Source organism: Staurois parvus, unplaced genomic scaffold, assembly GCF_062004578.1.
Source record: "Staurois parvus isolate SC_StPar_1 unplaced genomic scaffold, SC_StPar_1.0 ptg000388l, whole genome shotgun sequence".
Lineage (NCBI taxonomy): Eukaryota > Metazoa > Chordata > Amphibia > Anura > Ranidae > Staurois > Staurois parvus.
The window spans coordinates 1,526,235-1,534,521 of NW_028318184.1; positions in this window are offsets into that span (position 1 = coordinate 1,526,235).

Genomic DNA, 8,287 nt, shown 5'->3' on the forward strand with positions numbered 1-8,287 from the left:
CCGATTGCGCTTACATTAGCAAATTTAAGTTTCCATACCTACACAGATCTTACAATTTGATTGGGAAATTGCAAATTGCACATCTCCTTATTATTTAGGATTTATATAGTGCCAACAGTTTGCTCAGCGCTTTTACAATATAACGAGAGACGATACAGCAACAATACAGTTCAATACAAGAGGGTTAGAAGGGCCTGATCCTGGGAGCTTACAATCTATTAATGTTGGTCTCACAAATGTTTAAGAATGTCTCCAAGCTTTGGTTAAAGGGCTGTATGAGGTCTGATTACCTTAAATAACAAAGGAATGTGATTATCTTAGATTGTAAGCTCCAAGGATCAGGCCCTCCTAACCCTCTTGTATTGAACTGTATCGTTGCTGTATTGTCTCCCGTTATATTGTAAAGTGCTGAGCAAACTGTTGGCGCTATATAAATCCTGTATAATAATAATAATTTGGACAAGGCAGACCACTGCTCTCCTTTTCTGTTTGCATGGGGGGTGAGTTGTCGATTGCTTACACACAAGTCCAGTATATAACACACAGCTAGACTGGAAATATTTGTCTCGACTCAGAGCTTGCGTTAAGCATGTGTCTGTGCTGATCATCGGCCATGCCATATAATGGAGGGACCCGTGGCTGAAACAGCATCTTTAGTTAAGTATTCTTTTCACATGTCGAGTACAACCCCAAAACCCTAACAAAACACAATTGATGGTTTTAATTCTACCTATAGATCACTTACAACATTTTGGGGCTCAGCATTCTTCCAAATATGCAGCGAGTATAACGAGAACATGTCAAGACAAACTGTGGAAGGCACTATTGCAACTAAATCACAAAGCTAATAGGATACCCCGGAGATTGCTCCTTTAACTGCTTCCACATGCCCACCCTGATAAATTCCCTTTAAGAATAATAATGTAGGAAAAAGGGGCTTACTAACTTTTGCCTAAAAGTGACTTGTCTAGAAGAATTGCCTAGCCAATGTTAAATCTGTATTGAAGTGGAAATAAAGAGGCAGAAATAGCGAAAGTAGAATTACAAATGGCAGCTAGCTTTTCTATACAAAAAAGATATAAATCAGTACTTAGAATTTATCATATTCTTTACCTGGTGCAGTGACCACAAGACTATATATACAAAATACAGAAGATAGCATTATGAGGAGAGCTCAATCATCTTTTCATGTCAGACTACATAAAAAGAGGTTTAAAAATCACGCAACGCTTTTGGATAGAAATCAGATCCCTATGTATTCTGCAGTGTCATGCAATTACGATGTGGCAAATGTGCCCTATGGTAGCCACACAGCTGCATTTATACCAGATACACAGTGAACAAATTAAAAACAAAAAAAACGCAAGCAAACCTTACATGAAAATATAATTGACAAGGTCAATTTGTGTCAAACAGTTACAGCAACTTCTGTGTGTCATCACTGGGTCACACCTTCTTGCAGCAGTGTATCTGAAAATGTTCTCCCGCATAGTGCTGAATTTGGGGTACTTTGCTTTCCAAGGAGGTAGTGGTGAGGCCCAGCGGCATCACCAACACAAAGTCTGCTTCCAAGAAAGACCTTTGAAATAATTGAAGGTGATGAATTGAATGGACAGAAAGAAGCTCTGCCAACACCTTTAATTTAGGATTAATGGTTGTCTGATCCGGCCAACCTACATGCACGCAGAGACGGCACTAGAGCCATAAAAAAAGGATGAAAATTGCAACCTGAAATTAGTCAGCACACTTGCTCTAAAAATAACTTGAAAGGTAGACTTTCACTTCAGAGCCTATGGAAAAACTGCTGATGGTGTCCAATAGTGATGGGCCAAGCACCCCCGTGTTTAGTTCGCAGTTGAACATTCGAAAGTATTGAACATTCGACCACATACTTCAAACTCAATACAAGTCTGTGGGACTTGAACTTGTAAATTCAAAAGTGTCCATTTTGAAGGCTTATATGCAAGGTATTGGCCAAAAAAGGGGCATGGGGATTTGGGTACTGCCTTGAAGAACATGAACCAGTGAAAAAAGAAAAAAAAAAGAAAGTTTTTAAAGGGCTAGTCATTTTTCATTGCTTAACCTCCCTGGCGGTATTCCCGAGTGTAGCTCGGGGTAACATTTCAGTACCAAAAGCGGTAACCCCGAGCTACACTCGGGAATACCATGCGGCGCTGCTCCGGCATGTGTTCTTCCCTTACCTTACCCTGCGCTCCCACGATGTGTCCCCTGCAGCGTCCCCGGCCATCTCCTCCGGCCGATGCCGGCATCCGGCTTCTGTGTCCTGTCCCTGTGACGTCGGGACGTACGGGCGCCGCCGGCGGCGGGAAATTTAAAAATTTTAAAAAATGTCATTTTTTTTTTTTTACATTTTACACAGTAAAACATTGCTGTTTCAACCTATTTCACATACATTTTGTCCCTAGTGCTTTGTCCTGCGCCCTGCCTGCATTTTGTCTGTTCTTTCTGCCTGGAAACTGAGAAATGTCCATGGCGTCCAAAAAGTGTCCCTTTAGGTCAAAAGCGGTTTAGATCAGCTAGAGAACAGCGATAGTAAATCAGAACCACTTGCAGAATTGAGTGATAATGATTCGTGGGGGAAATTCGTCATCAGAAACTGAAAACGATTTTGCGACTGAGCTCAGCAATGTGCGAACTTGGCGCTCTATTTCACATTTCAGTGTTTTTGGTTTGATTATATTATTGAATTCAATTTTTTATTATTTTTATATTATTTTTATGATTATTTATTAAATTATAATTTATGATTTTGTGTTTCAAATTTTATCATACCCGGGATGTTTACTAGACTCTTGTTCGGACAGATTTCAGTGAGTTTTTCCTAAAAATTACAGCCTACAATAAAAAAAATACATATTTCCATGCAAAAAAATGGTACCGCTTTCAGCACCAAAAATCTGAAATAATCATACCGCCAGGGAGGTTAAAGTATTAAAAAAAAAAAAAAAAAAAGGCCTTTAGGCCTGGTAGGGCTTTTAAAGGAAAACCACGCACCTCAATAAATGGTGGAAAAAAGTGTGAGGTCCCCTCCAAATTCCTACCTGACCCTTGATCTGAGCACAGGCCTGGTAGGGTAGGTGCCCCCCCATGGCTTACCAGGCCACTTGACCTCGACATGGAGACAAAGGCCTCTTCCCTACAAACCTGGCCTGGTGGTTTGGGGGGTCTGAGGGCAGGGAGGCTCATTATCTGGGTACTCCTTTAAATTACAGGGCACCCTGATGCTCCCCCCCTTGTGAATGAGTAAGGGGGTACCCCTACACATTCATTAAAGGGTTACATTCAGTAAAAAAAAAAAAAAAAAAAGAGACCAGTCTTTTGAAAAATACCTTTAAATTGAACAAAAAAACTAAATTGTTTTTGACAAGTCCTTTAAAAAAAAAAAAAAAAAAAAAAAGAAAAAGCGGACGCCCACTGACCCCTCTGCCACTCGCCACTGCAGTTAGCTCTGCCCAATTGTTTACATCTTGCTGGCAACTGTCAGACCTGTTATATTGCAGCAAGTACTCAGCTGACTGGTATTGGCTTTTGAAAAAAAAAACAAAGAAAAGCATACATGACCTGTCAAAAGCAGTTTTATTTTTTGTTCAACTATTTTCAAAAGTCTGGAGTCTATTTTTTCAAAATTTACCCCTTACTCATTGCACAAGGGGCGCAGCAGGGTACTCTGATGCTAATGACCCCTCCTGCCAGGGTTGTGGGGAAGAGGCCCTTGTCCCCATCGTCCCCATCCCCCCCTTTCCTGTCAGGCCTGTGTTTTGGTAGGAATTTAGGGGGAACCCCATGCCCCCCCCATTTTTTGGTGGCGGGGTTCCCCTTAAAGGTCCTACCAGGTCTATAGGCCCTGGTAGGGCTTTTGGGGGGAATCCCATGCACTTTATTTTGAATTTTATTACAGCCGGGTCCCTCCTAACCTTCCTACCAGACCTAAAGGGCCTGGTATGGATTGGGGAAGGGGGGGTGGACCCACAATGTTTATTTATTTTTTTTTTTTAAATGTAATTTTGTTTTTATTTTGGGGAGAGTTTTCTCACCTCTGTCTTCGGCAGTGTCCAGGAACACACTGCGTAAGGCTGCAGTAGAAGCAAAAGTGTGCAGTGGCGACTGTGCACTAAGAGAGGGGGTTTGGCAGGCGAACAGTTGGTGCTGCCTTCACACCGTAACCTTTAGAGTCATTCTTGATCAGTGCAGGATTGGACCCTGCTCTACAGCTGCTGTTGATCCAGGACTGATTCATTTTGATAAATGTCAGCCGGTCAATGGAGTCTGTGGACAGATGCACCCTTTTATTCGTCACAAAACCTCCAGCAGCACTGAATGTCTGTTCAGAAAGCATGCTGGTTGCAGGACAGGCCAGTAGCTCAATTGCATATTGAGCAACTTCTGGCCAGTGATCCATCCTCAAGTAACCCAGTGGATCCTTAGTTGAAAAGGTTTCCAAGTCTGCTCTTGCCACTAGATAATCCTGCACCATATGATGGAGACGCTGCTGATGGATGCTTAAACAGCCCTAGGTGCTGAGGACGAAATAATTCTTTAAAGGCATTCGTCAGCCGGCCGCCTCACCAGGCAAATTTTGCTACCCCAGTTGCTGAACCGTAAAAAAAAGTACATCAGAATCGGTCAATGTTCAAACATACAGTATCTCACGGAAGTGAATACACCCCTCACATTTTTGTAAATATTTTACTCTATCTTTTCATGTGACAACACTGAAGAAATGACATTTTGCTACAATGTGGAGTAGTGAGTGTACAGCTTGTATAACATGTAAATTTGCTGTCCCCTCAAAATAACTCAACACACAGCCATTAATGTCTAAACCGCTGGCAACAAAAGTGAGTACACCCCTAAGTGACAAGGTCCAAATTGGGCCCGGTTAGCCATTTTCCCTCCCCGGTGTCATGTGACTCGTTAGTGTTACAAGGTCACAGGTGTGTCATTTCTTCAGTGTTGTCACATGAAAAGATATAATAGGATATTTACAAAAATGTGAGGGGTGTACTTACTTCCGTGAGATACTATATACAATACTTTGTAGACACAAACAAAGAAATAAACACTTATTAGGATGTTTTACCAAAGACATGTAGCAGAAAACATTTTGGCCTGAAGAAATTCAAGTTTTTTTTATTTTTTTTCTTGGCTATGTTTTATAACAGAATGTGATAAATATTTTTTTTTTCAAAATTCTCTGTCTTTTTTGTTTATATAATAAAAAATAAGAAACCCAGTTGTGATAAAACACCACCAACAGAAAGCTCTATTTGTGTGAAACGTGATAAAAATTTTATTTGGGTGCAGTGTTGCATGTCCGCACAATTGCCAGTTAAAGTAGAGCAGTTTAGTGCTAAATAGCAAAAAATTCCCTGGTCATGAAGAAGGTGAAACCTGGAGCTCAAGTGGTTCAACTGAAGGTCAAAACAGAATGGTACAATCATAATGTCCTCCCTGTGCCTGCTTGGATTTCCTCCGGGTACTCCATTTTCCTCCCACGCTCAAAGACATGCTCCAGCTTGGCAGGTGCTCAGCATTGGAGTGCAGATCACTGGAGTAATGATGCCTACTATAGAGATTTCCAGTCTGGGGTCATCGGCCAGGTATGGCATATACGTAATTACATTGATCTGAGCGAATCACGGCGGTCACATGACCCTAAACCCCGCCTCCCGGCTTCTGAAACTCTTAAAGGGCTGGGAGGTACCGGCGTAAAGGGGTTAAAATTTTATATGAACACGGGGGGAAGTCATATTTGTTCATTACCTATGCAGAGTCTTCTTCCTGCTTTGCTGTGTTTGTGATTTAGCCTCCATTCACATCCAGTAAGTTCTTATGGAAGTGCTTATACAGGAGTTTTTAATTGGGCATTTTTCAAGCATTATATTTAGGGTTTTACCAATATTGATATCCATATCGGTGCCGATACTAAGCATTTGCAAAAGTACTCGTACTCATGAAAATGCTCCAATACCTAAAACCGATCCTTCTTTGTACGGTGTCATTTGAGCCTATACAAGATCAAGGGCTCAAATCAATTAAGGGCAAAGAATTGCACGTGGTTTGAAAAGGAATGTAGTGGGATTTTTGTCCGAATCACATGTGATTTCCCTACAGGTGCAGTGCGATTTGAGCCAATTCATTTTGTATCTAATGGCCCCATTGCAGGAATGGAGATGAATAGTCTGTGAACTTTAGTTCTGCTTTAAAATTGTGTTTGCAAGGATGGGGAAATCTAGGTATTGCACGGCCCTGTGGTGCCTATTATTTTACAGGACATTAAAACTATTTTTATATTACAAATAAAAGAAAATTTGTTCTTTATAATTTACCCAATTTTTATGCTGTCTGGTGCTCACAAATGCTGGCTAGAATATCCACTTGTCCTCCAGAAGATTTACCCCCCTTCATGACAAGGCCAAGGCCAGGCTTTGACTGACAATTGCACGGTCATGCCTCACTGTACACAAATGAAATTTATTTATTTATTATTTTTTTACCACAACTACAGCTTTCATTTGGTGGTATTTGATCACCACTGGTTTTTTTTTTGCGCTATAAACGAAAAACACCAAAAATTTTGAAAAAACAAAAATAATTTTTTACTTTTTGCTATAAAACATATCCCATAAAAAAAGAGAATACACCTTTGTCATGAATTTAGGCCAAAATGTAATCTGCCACATGTCTTTGGTAAATGAAGTGTATGTTAATTGGGCTGCGTGAAAATTATAGTGTCTACAAATGATGGTATATATACTGGAATTATTTTTGTTTTATTATTTTTATTACTAGTAATGGCGGCGATCAGCAAATTAGTGGGACTGTGATAGTATGGCGGGCATTTTGACATTAAGTAACTGACACTAATATGACCAATGACACTAAGACTATGCTAATAAAATGCACTGATACTGTACTAATGACACTGGGCAGGAAAGGGGTTAACATCTGGGGCGATCAAAGGGTTAACTGTATTCCTAACTATATGTGATATGTGTACTGTGTGCTTTGCAGGGATACAAAAACTGGCTCATCCCCACTGTCAATAGAGAGATCTGTGTTGTTTACCAAGGAAGTTCTGATATCCTATTTGTTGTAAAGTGTGCTGGAAAGGGTATATACCAGTGAGCAGAGGGTCCTTCAGAATTTCTAGTGTTACTATGTGGTTACACCCCCTTAGCACCTGATGGATAAATGCATGTACTAGCTATTGGGTTTGAGCACAGGTATACCTTGTTTGTTTGCCAATGAAGATCTCTCTCCTGTCAGTAGCTCTGACGATCGGTGGGTCCCAGCCGTGAATCATTGGCCAAGACCCACTGATCAGCATGACAGGGAGCCAATGACAGCACGGGTAGGCGGACGCGCACTCCCTACCTGGAAGAGCAAAATCATGTGTGTATAACAGTGGATATAAAAAGTCTACACACCCCGGTTAAAATGTCAGGTTTCTGTGATGTAAAAAAATGAGACAAAGATAAATAATTTCAGAACTTTTTCCACCTTTAATGTGATCTATAAACTACAACTCCATTAAAAAACAAACTAAAATCTTTTAGGGGGGGAGTAAACATAAAAAAACTAAAATAATATGGTTGCATACGTGTGCACACCCTTAAACTAATATTTTGTTAAAGCAACTTTTGATTTGATTCCAGCACTCAGTCTTTTTGGGTATGAGTCTATCAGCATGGCACATCTTGACTTGGCAATATTTTGTCCACTCTTCCTTGCAAAAACACTCCAAATCTGTCAGATTGCGAGGGCATCTCCTGTGCACAGCCCTCTTCAGATCACCCCACAGATTTTCGATCGGATTCAGGTCTGGGCTCTGGCTGGGACTTTTATATCCACTGTATGTGATTTTGAGCAGCCGGCTTGCACTGTAGTAGTAAACGTACAGTGCGTGGACGTCAAGCAGATATACAAGCTCTTCCTTCTCTTCTCAGCTCCCAATTGACAAATGAAGGAGATCCCTGTTAGGACAGGGTATTGTGGGGAGGTTACTTTGAGCTTAACTGAACTCTAGAATTTGTGCCCAAAATAAGCCAGACAGAGCACAAAGTACTAGCCACCAGTATTGGCTAGTATGTGCCAGTCTTCCCCCATTACTGACTTCCTATTGTTCTGCACTGTATCACTATGTGGAGGTGGCCATTTGGTAGGGGCAGGGCTTTGCTTCCTGATGTTACAGCCTCCAGCACGGAGAACTGGGAGCAGCACTATAGAGGCAGCACCAAAATCACTTGACATCTCCTGAGATCTT